Genomic DNA, 26,307 nt, shown 5'->3' on the forward strand with positions numbered 1-26,307 from the left:
AGCGTTAGCTTAAAATGTTCATATCTGCAGATCACTTAGGACCTTCTTCTTGCAACCAGGCAATCTTGCCAAACCCTATAGCCTTTAGTAATATCAAATATCTTGATAGCCACCCACTTTGAAGAGTAACAAGTTTTGTCTGGCATAAGCTTTCGTGGACTTCTGTCCCCTTCATCACATAATTTAAACCCTAGCACCATTCCCCTCTGGCAATGTTTATCATCAATAGCTGTTGCAAAATCAAGTCCAAGGCTTTTTTGATGAAAACAATCCATCACATATCTGGTCTTCTGCTTTTCCACTGCCTTCAACTTTTCTTAGCATTATTGTTTTTTTCCAGTAAGCTTCGTCTTCTCACAATGTGCCCAAAGTTAATCAACCTCAGTGTTGTCATTTTTTGAATGACATTTTTTGAACAGAAAGTTTGGGTTAGGTATGGTCTAGGACCCACTTGTCCAGGGTTTCTAAAAAGCTCTCCTCCAACACCATATTTTACATGAATCAATCTCTGTCCTGTCAGCTTTCTTCACTGCTCAGCCTCCAAATCCATATACAGTACAGCGGTGCCTCAACTTATGAACATCCTGACTTGCAACCATTTCAAGTTACGACTGAAATGGTCATAAAAATTTTGCTTTGACTGGCGGCTGGAGCTTCCAGTTACGAACACAAAAAGGGGGGAAAGGCGGGAAATTCAAATTGTTAACTGTTCGTGGTGAAGAGAGTGTGGGATCGGAGGAGGCTTGCGACTGCCTGGCTTCTGCTGAGAGTGTGTGCGTTTGCAGGGAGGCTTCGGACTGCCGGTTAAGCTAAGGTGCTGCTTTCTGCTTTTAAAAAAAATCCTGTTCTGGGTGGGTTTTGCAGGGTGGGTTTGGGCTGGGGGGGTATGTTTCTGTGCTGTGTTGTTTTGTTTTTTGGTGATTTTTTTTGCAGCCCCAGCGCCTTCCGATGGGGCTTGCTCCATTGTTTATTTTTGGTTCTGTTTTGTTTTTAAGCCCCAGCATCTTTGGGACTTGCTCCATGGTTTATTTTTTGGTGTGTTTTTTAAGCCCCAGCGCCTTCCAGGCTTGCTCCCTGGTTTTTTTGGGGGGGGAGGGTTGTTTTTTTTTTTTAAGCTCTAGTGCCTTCTCAACTTGTTCCCTGGCTTATTTTTGGGTTGTTGTTTTTTAAAGCCCCAGCGCTTTCGGGGCTTGCTCCATGGTTTATTTTTGTTTTGTTTTTGTTCTTGTTGTATTCCCAGCCCCAGTGCATTCCTATGGGACTTCCAATGTTTTATTTGGGAGGGGGGTTTCTTCTGGAATGGATTAATCACATTCCAATGCATTTCAATGGGAAATGGTGCTTCGAATTACACCCATTTTGAGTTATGTCCATCTTCTAGAATGGATTATGGTCGTAAATCGAGGCACCACTGTATAAGGAATAAGGAAAACAATGGTGCAGATTATCTTAGTCTTGGTCTCATACTTGAGGATCTTTTCTGTTTCCATTACAGCTTTCTTTCAGAGCCTCAGTCTACTTCTGATTTCTTGCCTACAGTCTCTGTTTGGACTGAAGATAGAACTCGATAAGCAAAATCTTAAAAAATTTCAATGTTTTCATTTTCAGTATTAAAGTTACATAGTTCTTCTCTAGCCATTATTTTCATCTTCTAAATCTTCAGTTGTAGCCTGCTTTTATACTTCCTTCTTTCACCTTATCATGAGTCATTTCAAGTAACTGCTGCTGCTTTCTGCTGGTAACATGATGTCATCTGCATATTTTAAATTACTGATGCTTCATCCACCCATTTTCACTCCTCCCTCATCGGAACCTAATCCATCTTTCTTTCCTTCTTTCTTTCTCTTTATTTATTTGATTTATATACCGCCCATCTGGCAGCCAGGGTCACTCTGGGCGGTTTACAACAAATAAACAAGCAACACAAAAACAAGATAATACAATATCAATACATATTCTGCATACAAACTGAACAGACAGGGAGATAAAATATATATAATTTGCCCAATGCCTTTGCCTATGGGAAATCATCCTGTTTCTCCACATTCTGTCCTAACTGTAGCTTCTTGTTACAGATCACACATCAAGACAATTAAGTGTTGAGGCACTTGTCATCAGGAGATCAGACTCTACTATGAGTCTGGACCCCTAACAGGGTCACCCAAGGCAGGGTGGTCAAAGCTGAGACATCAAGCTAAGGTGCATCCTCCCTTTTCAGCAGTAATCCCATCAGCAAGACAAGAAGGGATACTTCCAATGGTGATGGGCACAGAGAAGCTCCCAGAGGGCAACTACCTGGGTAGCTACCTCAGTGCAGTAGCTGAAGGTAGTGGTTGGCAGAGGATCTTTTACGGAAAACAATAGGGACACTCACACTAACTTTTGTTAATACCTGTGTGAAAAGTGGCAAGGGTAAACCACTGCTGAATATATTCTGTCTTGAAAACCCTATGAAACAATCCAAAATGAGAGAAAAAAAGGTCCTAATTTAATACGAAGTTACTCAAACTCTTAACAAGTTCTCAGATGAACAGAAGAGTGTGTTAAAGGTACTGCTTTATTTTGGACAAGCAGAATACAGTATACGCAAGCAGGTTCAAATGCCAACTTTTAAACAGACAAGAGAACACTCACCAAAACTGTTACTGCAAAGAGACAATGTGAACACACTGTCCAATTTGATGGAAGGATAACGAAGGATGGACAATGCCTGGGACTGTAAAAGATCAGAAATGGAGACGGGTTGCTTAATGTTTAGCTTCTCTGTATAATTCTTTTTAATGCTGGAAAAGAGAGAAGCAGATATCCTGTTTTGTTGTAATGCACTTCTTTGGATCCCTTAATTAGGATTTTGATAAAGGACACAAAAGTGAAAGGATGAATTTCACATACACCCTTCAACTGATGGGAAAGCCTCTCCTGGTGGAGCAGGTTCCTCCCTCTTCTACATTCTCCTCGTCATAGAAGATTTGGTGGCAGGTGGCAAGGAGAAAGAAGCAGAAAACTGAAAATGACAGCATCTGTCCGTGAGTTCAATTGCCTACTGAGCCTCCTTGACAGGGCTGGACTCGATCATCTGTAGGGTCCTTTCCAGTTCTGCAGTTCTAAGATTATTCTGATATTATTAAGAAGTCCACTGGACAAGAAAAACTTTTGGGGGGCAATGCTGAGTACCTCTAAAGCTAGTACTCCCCATACACACTTCTCATTTGTTTTCAATTAGGGTCTAGATTATCTGAAACTACTACGAACAGCAACACAGCTGTAGGGTTGTGATTTTTTTTAAGCCAGTTCTGTTCCCCAGCATGTTACTTCCTGTTGGGGGCTTGTTTGAATGGCTTTTAAGATTGGCCTGCACTCTGCTTTATAGCAAATTCAAACAATAAATTATGCTTTTTAGCACATTTTGCTTTAGGAGAGGGGGAACACTTTGAGACTCTTGTTGGTATGTGCTGTCAAGGCAGAACTGACTTATAGAAACCCTAACAGGACTTTCAAGGTAAGTGAGGTATTTAAGGAGTGATTTTACCAGTTCCACTCCCCCCCCCAGTGAGTTTCCAGGGCTGGGTGAGGAACCCCATTCTCCAGGGTCCTGCTCTGTCCACTACTACACCACACCAGCTGGATCTTCTCCCAGGAGATACAGTGGAGGGGTACCAAACTTCCAGTCTTTGGCTCTGCAGCCAGGTACCTAAACCACTGAGCTATCCCACCAGCTTTGAGACCTTTAGGGGCCAAAAAGCAAAAAAAAAAAAAATATTCCTGAGGCATCATGCAGCCTATAGATTACACGTTGCCTGCTCACATTTTCAGGTTTGGCTTCCCCCATCCCACCCCAGTTATACTGCAGCTGAATAAATCTGCATTAAACTTCTTAAGATCAGAAGAGACGAAGGGCTGAGCTTGCACTTCCTTGTTTTTTTTTAATCTGAACATTTTCAGCAGCATCTTTCTCAAGAATTTACAAAAAGATCAAAAGGCCCAAACTTTATCCCAAGTGATACTATTACAGGTCAACGAAAAAAATGTACAAAAAGTGGGCAGAGCCAATATTTATAAAAACACAAAGAGAAAAATTAAATAATATTTCCATACTAGAGTGGTCTTTTAGACCAGATGGGCAGGGTATAAATCGAATCGAATCGAATCGAATCGAATCGAATCGAATCGAATCGAATCAAATCAAATCAAATCAAATCAAATCTAAATAAATAAATAAATAAATAAATAAATAAATAAATAAATAAATGAATGAATGAATGAATGAATGAATGAATGAATGAATGAATAAATAAATACATACATACATACATACATACATACATACATACATACATACATACATACATACATACATACATACATACATACATACATACATACATACATACATACATACTTCCCTAGCTATCTAAGATCCATAAGAGAATAGCAGGAAAAAAATGTTCTAAAAATGCCTTTAAAATGCTTTTGAAAATGACCAATTTTTATCTGTTACACTTAAAAAGGAACTTTGCAACTCTTAGTGATTATCTCTTGCTAGCCAAAAAGTAGCTACCAATAACTGTATTGGTAATAACTAGTTGTTCTGAAGCTCTGCAAAAGATACAGCATAAATACAAACCAACAGAAAGCCAGCACAGATTACAAATTGCTTACAGTTCCTCATGGATTAACTGCATGTCACTTGTTATACAACAAAACTATGCAATATTGAATAGTCCCCAGAAAAGCCATGACAATGACCTTTTCCCCCCTCTGTGGATACTATCAGCCATGCAATAAGCTGGGATGCTGGCACAAATTTCCTTTTGATGGCAAAAACGCACTCTTCATGTTGGGGTAGAGAGAGCGACATTTTAATTCACTGACTAACTCTAAAAGCACATTAAAGATCAATAAGGGCTGTGCAACCCCACTGAACTCCTGAAATGTATCTTGAAGCTACTTTCCCAAATTCCTCCAACCTAAGCAAGATAGGAGACTATCGCTACATCTCTTTAGAATGGCGAATCTTTGCATGGTTCAGTTTTGAGCATGTTGGTGGTCACCTTAGGAAAATGTAGCCTGTAGTTAACATCTCCTGTAACTCTTACACTACAGGTCATTAGTTTTAAATGAAGGAGGTATCAAGTGTCTAACAGATGCTTACACAGTACAGATTGTAATCTTTGTGTTATCGAGGTCAATGCCTATTACTTAAGGTTTGCCCTTCCTTCCCATCACCTTGGTTTAAAAAAGAAGTAGGAGATTCACATGAAAATGCATCTTCATGTTTGCTTATTACACATGAAGCAAAAAACAAACAAACAAACCCTGAATTTCTTTAATAGAGACTGGGAACAGGGTGAAGCAAAATGATCAGTCTTCGGAGTAATAAGACAGAGAGTCTAGAAGTATACCTTAATGGCACAATCAGACAGGGCTGCCAGCCCGGGGGAAAACACATGCCATCCTTAGGCACTCACTGTGTACCATGACTGTTCCAAGTGCAGATGTAGCAACATCTTAGCAGCTGCTTTTTTTCATCAATTTAAGTTTAAAAATATGTAAATCTAGAATTTTTTTGATATGTGGCGGTACAGACATACACTACTTATCACATTCAAAAATAGTTATTAGTTTTCTCTCAATGCTTAAGCACTCTTAGACTTGAGGATAATCTAAACGTTATCTGCTTCATAAAATAAAGGTTACTGGCACTCAGTGGGGCTACCATATTGTAAAATATGTCGAAAATTATCTCAAAGGAAAACATTTCTTACAAGGACATTTTTTTTTAATCAGAATCCAAGTACGTAGAAATATTCTACACTTCAAGGAACCATCCATTTTGGGCTTGTATAATATCCAGGCCATGCCTACACACAGATGCACTACGGTTATTATCTCCTTACTGTTAGGCAGTTCTGATATGATTTTTTATAGAGCTTGACTCTCACAAAGTGATTGTGCTGTGTGTGGCAGAATAAATTTCCACTTCCCAGACTGCTGTCTGAAGAACAAAGCAGTTTACTAAGAAAGCAGAAGATAGCTGTTCCTAATGCATAATAAGAAAGGTGCCAATCATGTTGTCTTGTCAAGTTAAGGTTGGAAGATTCAACATGGGATCTCCTTTCAATCCATAGCCAGGAGACCATCATCCTGCATACGAAATACTGTAGTCCCATAGATGTAATCTTCAAATAGCAAGTGCTGACAAGATGCCTTTGTTCATTTCAAATTGTCAGTTAGCTGCAGGGCTATAACACCAGGAAAACTCAGCAGGTCCGGGACCTTTTCTACCTTCTCCTCAACATCAACAAGCCACGTACACCTATACATTTCTCAAAACCCTGACTCGCATCTTTCTTTGCACCAAATCACTGTTCCAGTGTAAAAAAATGGTCAATGGTCTCTTAAGAAGCCTCTGGGGGGCACTAATAATTGACTGATGGCTTGTATAAAGGCCCCTCCCCACCTCTCTCCAAGCCTGCTTTCAGTCCAAAGCAGAAGTAACCTGCCAAATTTTGCTGTATCTGACGAGCAGTGTAAAGAATTAGTCATTTGTTTCCATATGAGATTGGCATCACGTGATAAGAATATTCAGTTTTGTATCTAAAAGTTACAAACAAAATGTGGACGTAATTCGAGGAAAGTAAATGAAGTTACAGTACATGGAACCTGAGTTTGTAGAGAATGAGAAAACACTTGAAAGCTCAATTATTTAAGTTTAAATACTGAGGAATCTAAAAACATGTTAAATTGAATGCTATCATGCTTTCAAGAAGAAAGGAGGAGGATGATACAACAGGCCAAAAGATAGCAAAATCATACTTTTCTCGCAGGGGGCAGAAATTGAAAGAATTGATTCATTTTTCATCTTATATACAGTATTCCAAAATTAGCTGGAGTTGGAGCATCAATGATTGAAATCTGACAGATTGCTGTTTGTTTGTTTGTTTTTTCTAGGTCACTTGAACAAACAGGTTTTGAGACAATGCTCCTATCCACAATTTTTAAAATGTGCCCTCTCAGCTGTATTAAGGGGGTCCAGTTTTGCTCCCTGTTGATACTGGATCAATGCAAGGAGGAACTCAAGCGTGTGGTAATCTGAGAGTATTAGAGAGCATCTGTTCCACTTAACATTAAATTAGGCTGAAGCTGTGTTGCCAAGTTTCAAACTACAGTGCTGTGCTTTCAAAGGGATGGACAAATTATTGTTCAGAACTTCTTATCTGGTCTCTCTTTCTTTCATCTATTCTGCACTTTTATTTCAGTGGTGCCACTGGCTCTGGAGATGGAGAGATCTGCTTACAACGCAGGCTCTAACAATCTAGAGACTACATCAGAACACAGCTAAAGTTCCTTAACCATTGTTTGGGTGAAATAAGATAACACTAAAATCTTGTTGCGCAATTTTACCCTCGTCAACCAGGATTAAGTCATCAACCCACAAAAGTAATATTTAAGTTAAACTAATTTGAAGTTTTTTATTTCCACTTCCAGGTTCTGAGGCTCTTTAGGGCTCCTTTTCAACCTGGAGAAGACTTTGTGAGCCTTAGGATGGGGGGAGGAGGAGCTTTTAGTATTAAAAAACCACTGTTGGGCTACCCCTACCAGGGTCTGGATTTACTGGCACCAATCCAGTGGTGATGTCTGCCCCTCACAATCCCAAGGCACCCAACAGCTTCCCAAACTTGAAAGGAAGCTCTATGGAGCCCAGAAATCATAAGAGTACTAGGAAGCTTTCAATTCAGTTCAATTCTATTCTATTCATATTACCATGGTGGGCTGATGAATGATGTCATCCCAGTTGTGCTGAGTAAAGTTATGCTAAGAGGATTTCAGCCATTAAGAGATATTATAGATGTCAGTTAATCAACCAATTCACTCCTGCTCCACTGAGTGAAATCTTCTATAGAATTTATTAATGATTGACTGCGTTAATATAACTGATGAGGTAGGCATCTTTCACCAATATCACACTACCAAGATGCAACTACTAAGGACAGATTCCTGTGGAAAAGTTTATACTGAAACATTCTTCTAGGGTAGAATGCTGTGTCTCAACTGAACACACAAGGTTGGTATTAGCAACATTCATCCTCGAGCTCCCTCCACCAACCTTCCTCTGTCAATATTACCATCTCTCTCTCTCTCTCTCTCTCTGTCTTTTACACATTGTTCCCACCTACCCAGCCCCTGCCTTGCCATTTAAGTGCATATAAATTACAGGTTTTAGAGACAAGGATTCACCGAACATTCATGCTTCCACTGGATACAGCTCTTGATTCAACAAAAATGTCATGGTGATGCAGGTTTAGCAGTACAGTATATTGCACAGTGCAAAACTTTTTTAGTTATGAGAGGAGCAATCATTTCACTTAAAACCAAAGTCTTCGGAGACGCCATTTTCCCAAATGTTTTTGTACTTTGTACTTCTACTACAAATAGCTGTTACTTAATTTTTAATGTGCACAATCAAAATACCTCTCAAATGATTTATCTATATAGCACAAAACTTGGTTAGAAACTGTCAACTGATGTAGATTTCTAGATGTAGCACTAGAAATTAAATAATTAATTTAATATTCCACCTTTCTCTCCAAGGGGACTCGAAACAGCTCACTGTTAGTAAAAACTACACAATAACCACAATTAAAAACACTATGATATGTTAAAAAAATTGAATATGTGACAATATTTAAAAATACTATTAAAACTTTTAAAATCATTTAAAATAGTTTTAAAATTCTAAATTCAATAAATGCAGCATTCCTTAAAAACAACAACCCAAAATCCATGGTTTTTAAAGCCTTCCTGAAAAAGGTTTCTGCCTCACTATGCAGAGCCTCTTGCATTACATTTCATAGTCCTCCCCATTATATAAATGTCTGTTTACTGAAGACAACTCTCATGCATCTGAAGAAGTGGACTTTAGCCCATGAAATAGAACTTGTTAGTTTTCAAGGTACCATAGGACACTGTCATTTTTACGAATCTAGTTCACTAAAGAGTTTCACTTCTCTACACACCCAAGCAACAACAATATCTCTACCTCATAAACAGCTGGGCTAAAAGTCTATTTCAACACAAAACATTTAAACATTCCACATTAACCCAAGAAATAGTATGGAAAAGACACTACTATTTCTTTCTAAAAACAATTTCAAGATAAAGAGAGGTTACTTACCTGTAACACTGGTTCTTCAAGTGGCCTCTGTGAATGCACACTTATGGGTTAAGTCTGCGCATGTGCAGAGGCCTCGGAATATTCTGGAGCTGAAAAGATCGCTAGTACCGCCCTCCCTACCTCCCATGCGGTCCTCCGGTCTATTTCTTTCTAAAAACAATTTCAAGATAACCATGGGCTTTTCGTTCCAGTGGCTTACATGCTAGCAAGACTAAATGAGGAAAAACTTCATCTCATTTCCTTTGTGGTCCATCTGCCTCAGGTTAATGCCATAGCCTCTTACTTGAAACTCTTTTCCAAGCTTTCATCTATTCATGTCAACCTTCTATTGGGGCTTGAGCAGACGAAGAAGCATGTTATCGCCTCTTTAATATGTTTCATGTGGACGTATTGTTCTCCTTGGGAACAATTAGAGAATTCTCCTTGAGAACAATTGAGAATTCTATTAAGCAGAGCCTGTTCTATACTCATATAAATTTCAACTCTTAATGGTGTTCCATCCATAGAGATACAAGGCCAAAACCATAGCCAGCAGTACCAGTGGGTATTCAATAATATTTAGCTTAGTACCACTGAGTATGCCTGGTATTTTTCCTCAGAAGCCTCATTTACTCTGAAATTGTATGCCTACTGTTATTTAAATATATGCCCAGTAAGTTTCGATCTCTTTCAGCCTGTGATGCCAGATATTGTAGACAAAGCGCTTGACGGCTGTCAGACCACCACCTCGTCTCTTGACCCTTGCCTGGCCTGACTAATCAAAGCAGCCAGGCCCATAACAACAGAATGGGCCACAGCGATAATTAATGGGTCTTTCCGAGAGGGCAGGGTTCCCCCTACCCTCAAGGAGACACTCATTAGGCCCATAAGAAATCGAATTTGGTGGCGGACGATACTGGCAACTATACGCCCGTCGCCAATGTTTCTTTCATTAGTAAAGTAGTCGGGAGGGTGGTGGCTGATCAGCTTCAGGTGCATTTGGATGAAACAAATGCCCTGGATCCGTTCCAGTTGGGCTTCAGGCCGTGCCATGGTACACAAACGGCATTGGTCGCCCTGTTAGATGACCTATTGAGGGAGCCCGACAGGGGAAAAATGTCTCGGTTGGTCCTCCTCGACATCTCAGCCACCTCTGATACCAAAGGCGAGACCAGATGGGCGGGATATAAATCAAATAAATAAATAAATAAATAAACAAACAAACAAACAAATAAATAAATTAAAATAAAATAAAATAAAATAAAATAAAATAAAATAAAATAAATAGATAGATAGATAGATATCATCCTGGGGAGGCTCTCCAAACTGGGAATTGGTGGCCTGGCATTGGCCTGGCTCCGATCCTTCTTGGAGGACCTCTCTCAGAGAGTTCAGCTTGGGGAGATAGATTCGGCCCCGTGGAGCCTCAATTGTGGAGTTCTGCAAGGCTCGACTATCTCCTCAATGCTGTTTAATATCTATATGAGGCTACTGGGTGAGGTAATTAGGTGGTGTGGAGCATTGTGCCATCAGTATGCTGATGACAGCTCTACATCTGCTTTTTTTCCAACTACAGTGGATACTGTTCTGTCCTTTCAGTGCTGTCTGGAGTCTGTACTGCACTGGATGCAGGAAAATGGGCTGAGGCTGGACAAGATGGAGGTCCTGAGGGTGGGTGGACCCACTGTCAGCGGTTTGGGAAACTCCCTCTCTTTTAGGGGGGTGACTCTCACTGTGAAGAGTGAGGTTCGCAGTTTGGGGATACATCTGGACCTGGTGCTCACCATGGAAACTCAGGTGGTGTCAGTGGTCTGCACTGCCTATTTCCATCTTTGGCGGATTGTCCAGCTGCGTCCCTTTCTTGATGTGGGGGCACTCACCACCTTGGTCCATGCGCTCATAATCTTGAGATTAGACCACTGTAATGCGCTCTAAGTGGGGCTGATGCGAAAACTCCAAATGGTGTAGAATGCAGCGTTCAAACTTCTTAGTGGGGTTAGGAAACACCAACATATCACTCCCACTCTGGCCGCATTGCAGTAGCTGCCCGTGATTCCACGTTGATTTGAGCACTTTAATGATCACATACAAAGCCCTAAACGGTTTAGGATCTCGATACTTGGCAGAACGCCTCCTCCCACCTAGATCTACTCATATCACCCGATCCAGGTAACGCCGAGGGAAGCCCAGAAAGAAAAAAAAAGACAGTGGGCCTTCTCGGCGGTGGCTCCCAGTCTCTGGAACAAACTCCCCCCACCCCCAAGATCCATTTGGCTTCCTCGCTGGGCATTTTTAAAAACCAACTCAAGACCTGGTTGTATAGACAGGCCTTCCCTCTGGGCATTACTTAACTTACCTCTTCTCTTCCTCTATTTTTAACTATCATCTATTGTGTAAATGTTACAAATTGTCACTACATATTGTTTTTACTCTGTGTTTTGTGAGCTGCCCAGAGCAGACTATGTCTAAATGGGCAGCATAAATAAATCAATAAAAAAATAAAAAAAATAGATGGATGGATGGATGGATGGATGGATGGATGGATGGATGGATGGATGGATGGATGGATGGATGGATGGATGGATGGATGGATAAATAAATAAATAAATAAATAAATAAATAAACAAACAAACAAACAAACAAACAAATAAATAAAATATGCCCCAGGTAGGAAACCATACAATCTCTCCAAAGAAATTAGCATGCTTAGATTTAGTAATTGGCATGCTTAGCTCTGAATATTTCTAGCAACTTCCTGAACCACAAATACTTGAGCTCAGACTAACCATCTTTCATTATTATATGCTGTTAAGTCACTTCTGACCAATGGAGACCCTATGAATGAGTGACTTCCAAAATATCCTGTCATTAACAGCCCTGCTGTCTTGCAAACTCAAGGAAATGGCTATCCTTACTGGATCACTCCATCTCCTATTTAGTCTTCCTCTTTCCTTGCTACCTTCAACTTTCCCTAGCATCATTGTCTTTTCCAGAGTCTTGACATTTCATTTCATCTTTTAAGAAGATCATATTGTTAAATCAAATTCACTATCACAAGAATATATTTTCCAATTTACAGAAACCATACTGTACAGTATGCACAATAATTCATATGTAAACGGTAGATCACAAGAACAAGTGTCATTAGCATACATTGTCTATTATAAGAAACCCAAAATGTTCCGATTGTAAAGCAACTGGGAGTTGAGTGTATGCAACACTGACTTGTCAAGTTGTTCTAAAGACCAGTTTAAGAAAACGGAATTATCTGTAAATTAAGTAGCATTTAGCAAGTAAAATATTATTAATGTTTAATATATTTAATATTTTGTATATATTGCGATTTATTGAAGTTTTAGCTGTTTTAATACTTCTCAGATTCTTTGTAAGCTATCTTTGGTCCCTCCATCGGAAGAAGAGCAGGACGTAAAAAAACCCAAAAGTACTGTTCAGTATATATGTGGAGTGAGAGAATACTGTAATTAGAAATTATGTTCAAAGTTGAACCCACATATTGCTGCACCCTATGGGACCCATACAATACCTTTTTTGCTCCATTTGGTAAACATAAAAAACAGATTAAACTGAAAATGGAAACCTTCAGTAATATGGTAATCAAAGACGACCATGTCTGGGCTTGAAAATATTGTGTAGATTTCAACATGATCAAGAACTCAATCCTCTAGATAAAAAGCTCAAATGTCTATTTTGGATTCCCTATGTTTACGTATCCCATTTATATGCAGACAATTTCACAAATGATTTTGAAACTGGTTTTATTTTTAATATCAAGTGTCTGGAAAAATGAGGTCTTACTCCAAACATTGTTGGCTCTCTCTCTCTCTCAGCAGGACTTCACATCTTTATATTAGGACTGATACATGGAAAACAGACTATACAAAAAAAATTATTCTAAATTCAAGGGAATTCTTCTTGACTGTGTGCCAAAAGGAAACTTTATGATTGGAAACTTCTGGTGTAGGAAAATAATCCTGCATCAAAGAGGCTGAAGACAATAAAAGCAACTAAGATGGCAGTGAAGATGCCAAACGTCGTTTAAAGTCTGTATATTGTACTTTTAGCCCATTTAGCCTACCCATGTTATCACACAGTTCAATTCTGGCAGAGATTCCATGTTTATTTCTTTATGCAGTGTAGGATAGAGCTTGGAAAAATTATTTTACACTCCTCCAGGTGGCATGACCAGTGACTATGTTGGCCAAAAGTTCTGCAAGAACTCTGGGTATGTCCTTCACCCTTCAAATCAAAAAGCCATTATGCAGGTCGGATAAAGATTTTCTTTTTGAAAAAGCAACAATATCAATTTAAATCGCAATTTAAATAATGATTTACATTTTTTTAATTTAAATCATCAAGAAGTTCCATTTGTAAAATTTAAATTGTAACTTAAATCATAACTGAAATCTATTTGGTTCAAATCAAATGCATCCTGCCATTACAGAACATACTACAGCCAACACAGGCATGCCATTTTTGTCAGTTACTTGGACTTCCAGAAACAGAGGAGTTCAATTTGAACACCTCTGTACAAATTTAAGTGCACTTCGGAATCTTGTCCTAAGAGGGCTCAGGAACCTTTAAAAATCTCTATGTTGCTATTCCAGTTTTGACTTGCACAATCAATGCTCCATTAATGTTAATCATTCCAAATTAAGTAGAGAACATGCACCACATGCAAAGCTAATCTCAGACCCTTTTGCTTCAAAACACAGCTTGCTTGCTTGCATTCTGGTAACTGCATTCCCTCTGTACAGGACAAGTATTTAACAACTGCATTCACCGAGTGCTGCCTAAAATGACTCCAAGACTCTACTATCGCATTCTGCTGCATGTGATCACCACACCACAAAACATTGATTTCTTCCTTCACCACTAAAATGCATTTCCTTCCACAGTGGAGCCTTGTCTTCATTCTAAAGCAAGCACAAATGGTATCACAGAAGATTAAAATACAGAGAAGAATTAAGGCAGAAGGATTTTAAACATGAAACTTGAATAGGGCTGGAACATAATGTCTGAAGTATTTTTTTTTAAAAAAAACACCCTCAAGGGCAGTGTTTTAATGACTCATGGGGGTCAAGTCCTCATTTTTAGATTAGAGTCAAGGGTAAAATCATAGACTTCTCTTTATCTGACATAGCCTTTTGTTCACTGCTTATTGAAGAAAAGGCAATTGTGTGAGGTAAAACGGCAGAGATTTCAGGCCAGCAGTTTATCAGGTTTCAGGATTACCTATTAAGTATCATGTACTTGAACTGGCACCATCCCAAAGGTACAGAACAGATTTCAGAGAAGGACTCTGCTTCTGTCTACCCTTCTACCCTGTTTTCCCGAAAATAAGATCTAACCTGAAAATAAGAAGATGACATGACTGTACTTGAATAAATGTAGATTGTTGTACATTAATAAAATAAAACATCCCCTGAAAATAAGCCCTAATGTGTTCTTGGAGCAAAAATTAATATAAGACAGTGTCTTATTTTCGGGGAAACACAGTAGGACATTCACATTTCTGTTTGTTCTCCTCTCAGATTTTCTGAGAGGACAAGGAATCATTGTCTCAACTTTTCTCCCTAACAAGCCCAAAATGCAACTGCATGGAAAGGCTCTCTATAATTAGTTGTTTAAAAATCCTGCGCATCCAGGACGGAGGGTAGTTTCACTGCACACAGATCAGCTCATTTCTTCCTCTCCCTAATGGCCCATGGCAAGCTACTTGTGAAACTGGAAGGGGCTTCATACATATTGGTGGCATCAGAAAGTTCAGTTGCTCAAGGGAAAAAGCTACAATTCCACAAACATGCCCAAGCCCTACCTACAGTAGTTCTCTGGATCCCCTGCCAAGATGCTCAAAGCAAGGCCTCTGACCTTTCAAAGAGGGAGTTAGTTATTTGCCTGATATCTAAAGCAGTGCCAAGTAGCCCACATGATGTTTAGCCTTCTGTGCCAAAATCTAAACTTTGACAATTATTTTGAGTTAGAAGGTATTCTACCAGTTTAGTGCTTTAGAAATTCAAAGAACCATTTTTATAGTCAAACTTTTTGTGCCTCAGCCAGTGCCAAACAGGCTGCTCAATCACATTAGTCAATCAACTAACTACTCAGTCTTGAAGCAGACCATGCTGTCTGAGTAGGTTTCGAGGTAAGTTTGCCAACACTTCCTGTTGAAACTATAATGCAGGCAGACTGCAATGAGGGGAAATGATTTGGGATTGATTTTGCTGAATACTAGAAAAATTGTATTCGTATTTCATGATGGAATTCAATTAGTAGGTCCACTTCTGGTGTAATCTTTCACCATACATTCTCTTCTGTTGTGGTAATTAACAGTTTGGGTTAGATGTCAACTTGTAGCTCCACTCTATTGTCAGTATTTGTAATAAGATACACAAAAAAGGCAATGTATCATTATCCCATGAACTTATGACCATACAGTAGAGTCTACCTTAAATTGCTCCCTCAATTGCTGAGTGGTTCCTTAAATTGCTTCTACCCATACTTTTTATTCTGTCTTAGCAAATGCACACAGATCATGCCCATTTCACTGAAACAAAGGAACAAACTTTCACACAGAAACCGAGAATACATTGCATCTGGGGAAGCACGTTCCAATTATAGTACTGGTCCTCCAGTTAAAGAATAACTTCTCACTACTGAGGTAATGAATGAATAGCAGCTTCTATGGACACAAATGAGCAACAGCATGACTTTACAATTAATGTATATGAAAGCAGAGATTTATATGTTCTCTGTGGAAGGTGGAGTAAAAGGAGTATTAGCCTTGGAAAAGCAGTAAAGCCAATCAGACTTTGGCCTTGATAAGCATAAGGCCAGTCTTACATTGCACTTTTGGATACCTTCATCCTTCTTCTGCCATATATTTATACGGTTACAGAAAGAAGTAAAATTATTGGTATGCATGTGCCATGCAGAGATCTGCCCATGTGGAAGAGGGAAGATAGCAAGATTATTCATTTAATTATGCTTGCTGGGTACGAAACAGAAATACAAATGTTCATTGTATTTCATTGATCTCTCTTTTGAGAGTCACCTCTTCTAAAATTAATGACTTTAAGAGGTCTCCTTCACAGAAAAGAAGCACTTCAAGTTTCTCTTTTCACAAAAGCTGGCTCTAGCTTGAAAAACCTCTCAGAAGAAAACCATCAAGCTGATTTTAATCACCACACAAGACTGCTTTGGTCCTGTGGCCTTGGTCTTGTGGTTCTTCTTATAGTCAGTTCTGACATGGCAGCCATGAAAATATATCCCTTGAAATGCACATTGAGGTCTACATGCAGGCTATATATTGGGTTACCCTCCCAATATACAGACTGCAATTTCCACCAGCCCTTAGCCAAGACAACCAACTGTTAGAGATAACAAGAATTGAAGCCTACAGCATTTTGGCTGGAGAAAAAGGGCTCAGGGACATAATCACAAACCTTTGTTCAAAGTGATTTGTAGAAGTATAATAGAAGAACTAACTATTCAGAGCCTACATATGGAGGTCCATACTATTTCATCCCAGCAAAAGCAATTAGAAGTCAATATGGAAAGGGACTTCCTATAGTTGCCAGAAAATACACCTCAGCAGACAACAAGGAGTTTGAAGCACCCAAGTTTTCCAGTAGACATATCAATCTCTATGGACGTCAGGTAATCAAAGACATAAAACTGCCTCTATTTCTATGCTAAGCATTAGCTAAACACCCTGAAAAGAAGTGGGGGGGGGACACACAATAAATTGAATTCCATTTTTTAAAATGTTGATGACAGACAATACTTCTCATAAGTTTCCTCAGACATTTACCACGTGATATATAGTTAAAAGTGTGGTGACCTAAATTCGCAGACCTATCAGCAATGATGTCCACCAGATTAATACAAGTCAGTGGCAGTTTTTCAGCCTTGGGTTTATATGAAAATAGTATCTTGGAAGGAAGAAATCCTTGCACTTCATTTCTTCAGAGGAAAAGTGCAATTTTTAAAAAAGCGTAGTAAAAATATGCATTTTAAATCCACCACCCTCATATGCTAACCCAGTGGAATGGGGAAGAGGGTGGTACATGGAAATGTCCTAACTGCAACTGAGGAATAAGCCTTGGGTACACCAGTGGTGCTGTGGGCTAAACTGCAGAAGCCTGTGCTGCAGGGTCAGAAGACCAGCAGTCATAAGAGTGAATCCACACAACGGAGTGAGCTCCCATCGCTTTGTCCCAGCTCCTCACCAACCTAGCAGTTCGAAAGCAAGTAAATGCGAGTAGATAAATAGGTACCACCTCGGTGGGAAGGTAAAACAGCGCTCCCTAGTCACACTGGCCACGTGACAACGGAAACTGTATTTGGACAAGCGCTGGCTCTACAACTTGAAAAACGGGATGAGCACTGCCCCCTAGAGTTGGACACGACTGGACTAAAAATGTCAAGGGGAACATTTACCTTTACCTTTACACCAGTGTTATCTTTCTTAACACTGATATGACAGTGTTTTGAACCTTTACTGCTCTAGAAGAGTCACTAGCTACCAATACATTCCAGAAAGTCAGCTTCACTTTGCAGTTATAGTTTTCATACTGTACCCAATGAGGCAGCATTGGGGGGTCAAAGTCCATATAAGTGGCAATCCTCAGCACACGTGAATAACTTTAGAGAGCAACTGAAGGCAGTATCAGAAGTGTGGACCAAATGCATTAACTCATTCCACAATTCTTATCAGCTCCATATGGACTATTTTTTTCTCACATAGTCCTGAAGGGGAGGATTGGCATGTTATTGAACCATCCATTCAGGACTGTAAAATACAATCCACAGAGTCAGTGGTACACGGTTGATAGGAAAAACTGGAGCAAAAGTCAACAGACACAGCCATACATGCTCATTCACATCCAACAGTAAGATGGGTTAAATGAGTATTAGCATAGACACAGACAGCAGGGAGGAACAGAGGCAGGGCCCTGACCCTTCCTCCTCTCAGGAGGAGGCAGACAAGAGTGGGCTGTTTGGGATAGAGAGGGCATTGCCACACTTGAAATTTAAGCTGTCCCCAAACAACCAGCCCCTTGGCTAAGCTAGTCAGGGCTGACGGGACTTGTAGTCTAACAATTGCTCAAGACACCATGCTCCCAGCCTAGTACGGCACAAAGGTTCATTCTACTAAGAAAAGAGTAGGGTACAACTAGGTCAGGGAAACTACCTGTGTGTTCAATATGAAGGTATCAGTGCGCTTTTAATAGTTATCTATTGGAAAGTATTTCAAAAGATGCAGTTTTTGAAATCCCTATAGCACTAAAACAAGTGTAACCTGCCGAAGTACCCTCTACTATACAACTAGTAAAGAGAGCTAATGACAGACCAAGATGTCTTCCTAGGATACTCTTCAATGGGGTACAATCTAAGGAGGATCTACCTGGCTGGCACTAGGTCTCATTAATACCTGTGCGGTAGAGCGCACTTTGGGAAGTTACGCTTCTCTTAGTCATAAAGTGACCTGAAAACGTACATTTTCCAAAATCCTGTTTCTTATACTTGTTTCCTCATGAAGAACAATCCTTCCACAAACCAGTCCCAAATGCAAAGAGTACGTACAAAATCTTAATCACAGATTTATTTGTTCCTCTGCGCTCTCTCTTTCTCTCTCTCTCTTTCTGAGGGCACCTGTGTATGTACACACATATACATAAACACATACACACACAAGCACACATAAATCCTCCTATCTTCAGTTCATTTCTTTACAGATATCATGAAGCAACTGTAAAAATAAGTAGCTTTAAAAACTCCATCCCTCAAATATATATTCAGTTCCTTAGAGTCTAAAATTAGTACTTTAAACAATGGACCAGATCAGCGCAAACAGAATGAGGGATGGAGTACTTAAAGCTAACGGCTGCTTTTTTTTAAAGAAGTAAACAGAAGATACAAGGAGTCATTACTACACTAGACAGACCTTACTCAGCAACAGCATCACACACTTAAGAATAAGACAGTCTTTTTCAAAGGAAATGGGGCCTTTTCCCAAACCTAACTATTGAAGGGCAGGGATGAGGTAAAGAGTGGATGCCCTGTGGGCTAGCTATTCTCTAGGCCAGGTATAGGCAAATTGATCATATAACTCCTGAGAAGTTTGATTGCATAAAATTAACTCATTTTGAAACAGATCTACGTTTCCTTCTTTCCCACCAGGTCTCTGTAATGTGTGTGTGTGGGGAGGGGGAACACTTTCCATCAATTGATCCAGGAGGCAGGAATATACATCTATAAATATAGGCACTGGGAAAGCAAGCAAAGCTATTGATGAAAGCTATCTAACCAGCACTATAACTGAATTAAGGGAAATCACCAAGAGTTTCTTTCAGCCACTGTTCCACCGCCTTACAGTTCAAGACAGTTAATTGTAAGGCAATCTATTTTCTCCATTTACTCCTTGCTTCAAAGAACAAATATTACCACACACACTAGTTTCTCAAATCATGTTATTCATCTTAGACATAACTAGGCCACAAGAATTAGCTGGATGCCTGCCAATCAGCAGCTTAAACAAATGCAGCATCATACATAGTTGAGAAGCACACATTTTGAAATTTCATTGCATCTTCCCTACTTCACTATTCTTACTGAAAGTCACACTGCAAAATTTAGACATAGCATAATCTTCAGGAGTTCAGTCTTGTTTCAGTCAATGGAGATTATTGGCTAGTGAATCAGACTAAGACTCCAGTCACTAATGGCTCCTTCTCCAAAAGAAGAAAGTTTGAAGCAAAAGGATGTATACAGTGATGATCAGAAAGTGTTACAGGAGGCTAAAACAAGGGCCAGAGAACTTGTGACCCTCCAGATATTGAACTATGAGTTCCATCAGCCACTGGCCAGGCTGTCTGGAACTGAGTTAAACATGAAATATTGGTTCCCTGACCTAGGTTAAACAATTCAAGCATAAAGTTTCTGTAAGAGGCACTAACCCATATAAACAAATATGTGTGATAATTATTTCTGGTGTGAAAGAATAACCAAAAGAACTCATTTGCAAAAGGTCATTGCTTGATCCCACCTGGAGGCAACTGCTCATCACTAATGATCAAGCAAGTGGCTATTTAGTCACTTGACCTAGATGCTGTTCAGAAAGCTACTACAAGGTTAATGACCTTAGTACAACTTCAGATTAAGCAATTTTAAGTCTTGCAATAGAAGTCATTCATCATTAAAAGCAATTTTAGAAAGCGCCATTGCAATTCCCACAACCTCTTGGTAATGGAATCTTTCCTTTTACCATTCCTAGGAATGGATCAAAATATTGCATAGGAATGAGAGTGCCCCTAACTGAGACACTTTCCAAAGAGGCAATGATTTCAACAGTATATAATACAGTAGAAGGAAAACACGTGTAAGAACAGAAGTATTTTGGCACTATCTGCTTCTAATGTGTCGCAATACTTTTATTTTACTTTTTAATTTGTTTCCGTTGTACACAGTAATCAAATACTTCTCAAAAGTATTCATTACTTGCTCTCTACTCAAAACCTGGCAAGATACACAACTGTTAGCATCTAGCTTTATTTTAAGATTAAAAACTGTATTTAGAGTCAGACTTGAGAGTTCAGACATACCTTCTACTTATACTCAGTTTTCCAAAGTAAATGTCTCAAATTCCCCAAATGGACCGAGACACATAAAAAATTTAACAATAACAACCACCTTCACAACCTTATCATTAATTTGAAGCCACTGTTGTGTCACAAGTGACTCAACTTAATATGTTATGGAAAAACAGACTAGTAAATAACAGACAATTTATGTTGAATTGAATGGAATAGTTATACCATGACTTTGAACAAAAAGTTCTCAGTGTTTTTTGTTGCCTGGTTCGCAAGTCTGTTTCACACAGGGCCACAATAAGACATTTGCTGTTCTCTGAGATCTTAATGCCAAAACCTACGGTCACTTTTCTGCTTACTAGGTGTACAGTTTTATATCTGTTGCTGGCTTTAATTTTCTGGCTGGTTCTAATGTGAGTCCAATTTTTACTAAGAGGCAAATCTCACATAGTAAGAAAGTTGCACTAACAGTGAACATGGTGGAATGCGTCACAAGATGAACAAACACCATGCTTACATTTGAGTTCAGTCAGCTGATGCACAGTAAATGTGGAATAATCCAATGTTGCTAGCTTTCTACACTGTTAGACTGACTTACTACAAAGTTAAGACAGCTACAGTGTAGATCAGGGGTCTCCAAACTATGGCCCGCAGGCCACATCCAGCCCGCCTTGCCATTTTATCCGCCCCATTCCCTTGAGCCCATGCATGTTCCTGTTCCTTTGGCCCTCAAAAATGTTGGAAATATCCAGTATGGCCCTCACAGTCAAAAGTTTGGAGACCCCTGGTCTAGATAGTGGTTTCCTTGGGTCTCCATATGTGTGTGGACTAAAACTTTCAAAAGCATTTACCACTAGCTGTCTGGCCTGGATTTCTGGGAATTGTAGTCCAAGAACATCTGGAGATCCAAGGTTGGGAACCACTGTAAGGGCATATTTTAAAATATATGTATATACATATATAATATAAATAATTGTGTGCAATCAAGTCATATACATACACATAGACACAGCATTCAACACTGACCAAAACTTACTTTTCTCCTCATCAGGCACTCTTTCAATATAGCTTGGTTACAGAAAGTAATATCTTAGCAATCCACATATTTAATATGAAATTACACCTAGCAATCTTCTTCACCAAGTGACATTGTACATTCTACCACCAGCAGCAACAACACCCTTTCAAAAAGCAACTGACATACACAGAGGCCTTTCCTTCCTCTTTTTCATTTTTATTACGAAATTCAGCTGATTTTAATAAGTTTCAGTTTTCAATAACAATGATCAAAGTAAATGAAATCTTATACATTACCGTGACAAGCTGCAGCTAATTAACAAGGTACCAGTTGTGTCCCTGATCGCTTTCCTAGTCATGTGACTAGCAAATAACCAGGCATGTGGCTGACATCTTGTTACTTAGCTACAGTTTGCAGACATAACCTACAGGATTTCATTTATTCCAAGTAAAATCCAAATGAGATTCTGACCTGTGACTTTCATTACCTTAAATTGGGAAACTTCACAGAGGGTGAACTTTTCATCTCAAGAATACAGGCTTCCCTTTTTTGCTTCCATGAATTTTTGTTCTGTGCTTTTCTAATTCATGCCAGTACTGCTGGTCTTTTTAAATCAGCCGTCCATCTAGTATGCAGTCTTTCAGTACTCTTTCTTCCAATTCAGTGTTGCCATTGGTGTACACCTTTATTCCATCGCCTATCTGCTTATCTCATAGTGTGGCCTGCCCATCTCAATGATACTAGTATTTGCTCTCTAACATCTATTATTTTTGTAGTTTGTTGAATAACTTCATTTCTTACTTTATCTCTCAGTCTGATATTTGGCATTTGTGTTTCCATCGCTTTTTGAGGTTTTGTGAGCTTTTCCATTACACATTTTCTTAAGAGTCCAGTTCTGTGCAGTACAGGTCAGTACTGGCAACACATATTAGTTATCAACCAATCTGCTTCATTTTAGAAGATGGCTTTGTTTTGTATCTGATTGATACTATGCTACAGCCCTAGACCATGCAGGTCTGTACAAGTAACAACTGTCCTCTGAAGAAGAGTATATCTGTGGATCTTCCCAGAAATATTACATGGTTGATCTAAGAACATAATATTGGGCCAAGCTAGGCATACTTAATCCCACCGACATCAGCATATCAGCACCAAGTATGAGCAGACTACACGCATGCTGCACAAATGTTCCCATTCACATAAGTGTAACATAGTTAACTGTGCAGATGATAAATTCCAGAATTCATCAAGGCACATTTAGTAGCAAGTAGCTTTAGAGTTGAAAAACAAATAACAATGAATTTTGGGAACCATTCAAGATCAAAATTTTTATAGTTTTACTGACATCATGACAGCTGCAAAAATTGTGAGATGGAGCTGGTATGGCTTATTATAAACAAATTATTATTAAGGTACTAAAGTAATTGGCAAGATTTGTGTGAATCTTTCTACAACAATCTGACATAAAATAACTTCTCCCATCTACAATATTTTAAGTCAGCATTTATAACTGACTTTTCTTCTGAGGTGGTGCAACAGTAAAAACTGTTTGCAATGTTTTATCAGGATTTTACATCCAAATAACAGCAAACATTAACTAAATTGCCTGATGTTTTTTTTTCTTATGAAAGTTAAATAACTGTCACAAAACAGCAAAAATAAAAATGTCTGACAAACAGAAATTTGACTAAAGTGCCTTACTAGCCTTCCCAACAAAAGATTAAATCTTATTTGTAGTTTTCGGGGAGGGGTAGGGTGGGGTGGGGTGGGGGGATGGTTAAGTTCAGCATTGGGGAGGTGTAAGTAATTGAAAGTGTCTCCCTCCATTTCTGTAACCCAAAAGCTTTAGAAGACCAGATCTTTATCTTGTTTACACACAGCAAAAGAGAAAGACCACCGCCACTAATACAGATCAGAATCTGTCAAAACTGAACAAAACAACATCCATGTTTATACTCTTGCTGTCTTCCCCTCATCCTGTAGTAACATTCAGACATTGGCCTTTCCCTCTGGACTCAGCTGTTGTAGGTAGAGACCACTGAACCACCATGCAAAGATAGTGAAGATCAATCCAGCACAGAGCAAAAATTAGAACAGAATATATGTCTGACATACCTATAGCTGGAACCACCAGGCGACACACACAAAACGCAAATGTTAGTCTAGAACTGTCATAGTCACCACTCCAGAAGAACACACATTTTTCTCTTACCAAGAAGGGAATCTAAAGATACAACACGTTCAAGGATGGCCTTTGTGTACTTTCACTTCCTGCAAGGTATGACCACTTATCCAATCCACCCAATACAGAACACCAAGGAAAGCCTTCCTCTTTTACTCCAAAATTTTCCCATCCTAGATCTGCCCCATGTTGTCCATATCAAAATTAGTCTCACCTCTGATAGGCCTTGTTGCTGGAGAGCAAGCTGCATACTAGGCTCATGCTAACCCCCTATAAAAACTTATATCCCCCTCCAAATCCCCAGTTGACGCCAATGTTATTTTGTTTAAAATAAGTCCTCCCCCCCCCCGCTCTCACCCCGTCCCGAACGGCTTTCACTTCTTCAACCCAAAGAGGCCCCATCCTTGAAAGCTGGAGTCCCAGAATCTCCCTCCACAATTTTTAAAAATAAAAGTACCATCGCCTTTGACCTGGGAACTCCCTTCCACCTGACGTGTGGCGGCTGCCTGTGGGGTTCCTACCAAAAGCCCGTGGGGGTTCGCGCGCGCCGACCTTTCCTCGCGGCTTCCAATCTCCCCGGGCGGCGGGCGGGCCTCGGAAGTGCCGGGGCCGAGCCGTCCCTCCAGTCTCGGGCGCCCGAGGCTCTCTAGCGCCCATTCCCGGCACCACCCCTCAACCCGCTCGACGCCCAACAAAACCGCCACCTCACGACTCTCACTCTGCTCGGGGCAACCCAAGCAGGCAGGCGCTCGCCCCCGCCCCCGCCCCCCCTTCCCAGGGATCCAGCGACTTTGTCATCGCCCCAAAAGTTACAGGTTCGAGACTGCTTGAAGTCACTTGGAGGTTGGCCCCCCCAAAAAGACTTCTCAAACCCCAGAAATAAAGGCAGCGCGGGGGAGCCGCGGCGACGGGAGAGGCTGCACTTTCCGTAGGCTGAGAGTCACCTTCTTCGCGCAGCAGGCGGCAGCAATTCTAGCAGCCCCAAAGGGGGCCCGAATGAGGGGGCAACATGCCGGGTCAAGGGATTATTCCTCCTCCTCCTCTTCTTCCTCCTGGCTCCCCTCTCCTCGCCGCGCTCCCCTCTCTGCCTCCCTCTCTCCCCGCCATGTGGAATCCCCGGAGACGGTTCCCTCGCTCGGCGCCTCGCTGGCTGGCTGGCTGACTTCCCCGGGTTGCCCCAGCAGCCTTAGGCCCAAGGCGGGCTGGGCTGCCTCCGAGGCCGAAGGGCTGCTCCTCCCAGCAGCCCCATAGAGGGGAAGGAGGGAGGGAGGCCGGCCGGCCGGCCAGCCAGCCAGCCAGCGAGCCGCGAGGACCTCAGGCTGCGGCTCAGCTGGCGGTGGCCGCCGGCGGTGGCGGAGCAAGAGCGGCAGGGGCAGGGCGGGTGGCAGCGCTCCCCGGGCTGCCTCCCTAGCGGGCGAGCGAGCGGGCGACCTACAGGAGCCTCGCCTCGTGTACCTCATCTGCAGCAGCTCACGGCATGGCACGGCATGGCATGGCGCGGGTGGCCGGGCACGGCGCGGCTCCGGCGGGCGGGCGGGCGGCTCCCTTCTTCGCCGGCCAGGCTCGGCTGGGCGCTGCTCGTCCACACCGGGGTTGTAGGGATTGGGAAAGAAGCGACGGAGGCTGACAGACGGGACCGAGGCAGCCCCGCCCGGCGATGGGCCGGCTCTGCACGGGAGGCCGGCTTCCGGATTAAAGGCACAGGCGCGGAGAAGTGAGGAAGAGGAAGGTGAGCGGCAGAGTAGCTGCCGCCGCTGCCACTTCTCTCCTCTCCTCTAAACACGAAGGCCCCCCCCCCCCAAATCTGTCCTGAATGCCGACGGATCAATGCTGGGAAGTGTAAACGTAAAAGCAAGAGGTCCTTGTGAGCGTGTTCAGAGTGCGTCACCGAGCTGCAAAACGCACCTAGAATTAATTAATTGGAGAGGTTTCACGTCGAATCCGGCAGAAGGAACCCCCCTGACCATTTTCTTCTTATTCTGATTGAATGCCCCAGGGCGTGATGACCAGGCAGACAAACTAATCGGTGATGAGCAATACTCAGTCTAGCAGGTAGAGGAGCTACCTTGGAACATGGCGGCACTGCTGAAGAAAAAGCCAGGGAATAACTTGCAAGGCGAGCTTGTACCCCTGAAATATTATTTTGTCTCCTAAAACTGGACTTTGCGTGCCAATATTCCAGTTGCTACTTTTGTTTTTTTTCTGGTAGTCTTAGGCCTTTGATGTGAGAATCTTAACAAGTTAACTCACTTTTTAAAAAACACTCTTGTTGAATCCTTGCATAACAAAGAGCTGTTAAATGTACAAAAGGCCTGCCAACTGGAAGAAAGTGTGGTAATAT

General features: G+C 40.9%; 1 protein-coding gene across 3 annotated transcripts in view; it reads right to left on the minus strand.

Annotated features, from left to right (window-relative positions):
• The window catches only part of TEX2 (testis expressed 2), a 111,492-nt gene extending 85,927 nt beyond the window's left edge, over positions 1 to 25,565 (minus strand). For 2 of the 3 annotated variants that reach the window (XM_072990994.2, XM_072990992.2), the window contains exon 1: positions 25,422 to 25,565. The gene's annotated coding sequence lies outside the window, so the exon portion shown is untranslated. Of the gene's footprint in view, positions 1 to 24,910; positions 25,038 to 25,421 lie in introns of those variants that run through there. The other variant, XM_072990993.2, reaches the window with a different exon arrangement.
• Positions 25,566 to 26,307: the final 742 nt, after the last annotated feature.

This window comes from Pogona vitticeps, chromosome 2, assembly GCF_051106095.1.
Source record: "Pogona vitticeps strain Pit_001003342236 chromosome 2, PviZW2.1, whole genome shotgun sequence".
Classification (NCBI taxonomy): domain Eukaryota; kingdom Metazoa; phylum Chordata; class Lepidosauria; order Squamata; family Agamidae; genus Pogona; species Pogona vitticeps.